Source organism: Echinops telfairi, unplaced genomic scaffold (genome assembly GCF_000313985.2).
Source record: "Echinops telfairi isolate 266 unplaced genomic scaffold, ASM31398v2 ScPeMD7_23;HRSCAF=83, whole genome shotgun sequence".
Taxonomy (NCBI): Eukaryota; Metazoa; Chordata; class Mammalia; order Afrosoricida; family Tenrecidae; genus Echinops; species Echinops telfairi.
In genome coordinates, this window is record NW_022103920.1 from 9632487 (window position 1) to 9634500 (window position 2014).

Consider the following 2014-nt stretch of genomic DNA (forward strand, 5'->3'; position numbering starts at 1 on the left):
CCCTGGGTGGCAGATTTGTGCCTTTATAGGGATGAACTTCAGGGAGCTGCAGAATATTCAGAAGCGGGACTGCCCCCGCTTGGGGCATCATTGAGGAACTCGTGGCCAAGCCCGTGGCCGAATTTACTGCAGGACACCTTAAAGGCATCAGGCTGATTGCGCTCGGCGGCTTGGCCACGCTGTCATCGTGGATGGTCTCCGTGAAGGCTGGCCACGGCGACGAGTGCTCGTACTTGGAGCGGCTGGAGAACAGCTCGTGGCCGCACTTGGCACACACGGAACCAGCGGGTTCAAAGTGATTCTGGAAAACCTGGCCCCCGGAGAAGCTGCAGAAAGACATAGTGCCCCCAGGTTCCCGTCCCGCTCTCACACTCCGACAGCTCTGAGTGCACCGACCCCGCTGCACATATCTTATTTTGATGTGAAAAATCAAAACGGGCAAAAACACCCCACGGGCTGGATAAGGTCCTGGGTGGGCTGCATGTGGCCAACGGGCCGTAGTTTGAGTACCCCTGCACTCAAGTCTTTCCTAATGAAAATTAAAGTGCAGATCAATACTATGTATCATTAAGAATCTTTGGTTAGGGAGGCCGACGGGCCAACTACTGAGTTCGACTCAGCATAATCAAAATCACAATGGTCTGACTCTTCTTGCTTTTGGCTAGCGCAGATCTGCCAGCTATCTGACTAGATACTCTGCAAATGGGTTTGGGGCCCATTGTTGCAGGCACCATGTCAATCCATGTCATTGAAGGGCTTCTCCCTTTACCTAACATGATATCCTTTTTCAGGGGCTTGTCTCTTCTGCTAACATGTCCAAAGTGCACGAGACCAAGTGTCACCGTCTTGGCTTCTAAGGAGCGTTCTGGCTGAACTTCTGCCACAACTGATTTGTCTTGGCTATAAAACGAGCAATTTAGGCTCTCATACCTTTTCCAGGTTTACATTCTGTGTTTCTGGGAATTTGTATAAAATGCCATTCCATGCTTTGGTTTTCATTGACTCTCGGAAATGGGAACCACCAATTCATTCCAATATTCATGAACTTGAAATTCCATGGAACTGCTAGTTCCATGGAAACAACACGGGTTTAAAAAAAAACAACACGGAGCTATTATCCTTGCTCTTGCCAATCTAGCAAATATCAGAGAAAGGAAATGCTTGGTTTAATTGTAAAACAGCATGTTCTAAAGAAGGCATGTTTTACAACACACACCATAGATAAGCCATCGCCAAGCAGAGAAAAGAAAACTTCATTTTCTCCCCTCACTTAAACGTGTTTAAAAGTGGTCTTCCCTGCACTCAATGGCCACAGCCTTGTTTTATAAGCAGGTACTATAAAGCTGATGAAAAAGTGTGTGAAGCCTTTGAAGGTTCTTCTCATTGTAGACAGTCCCCCAATAGCACACCAATTCCATTCCTTAGTCTGACTTTAAGTCAGACATCAATAGACAGGCTTCATACCTAATGTCATGTAGTCAAATGTTTGTCTTGGGATGGTGTACTTTTGTATGCATAAGAAGATATTAAAGAAACACTTCTAGATCCACTAAAACACCCTTAACATAATGCACTAATAATATTAGTAATAATGTTCTGATGCCTTGTTGCAAAGTAGGAACCCTTTGTAATTACTAACCTTTGTAGGGACTTCTAATTTTTAACACAATAGAGTATATAGAGGTTGGTTTGTAACCCAAGTTGTATGTGAGTCCAACGCTTGTCATCCAGGGACTGCTTGTATCTCTCTGAGTTCTGAGTCCTGTCTTCTAGGAGAGAAAAACTCTTGAGTCGAAGTGACTTTCACTAGGAAGGAGTTTCTAACCAAGCAATGCTTGAGATCAGGCCTACGTGAGAGAAGGACATCATTTTAAATGATTTGTGTCTTCCATAGACTGTCGCTTATCTTTGGAATTATATAAAAAGCACAGAACTTGGAGTTAAAATTCTCAAGCTTACATGGGTCATTGGTCAGCCAATCTTACTGTGTCCATCGATAGGGATCCATTGTACT

The 2014-nt window shown here is 44.5% G+C and overlaps 1 pseudogene; it reads right to left on the bottom strand.

Moving 5' to 3' along the window:
- Positions 1-57: 57 nt before the first annotated feature.
- Positions 58-340, bottom strand: LOC101652625 (annotated as a pseudogene).
- Positions 341-2014: the final 1674 nt, after the last annotated feature.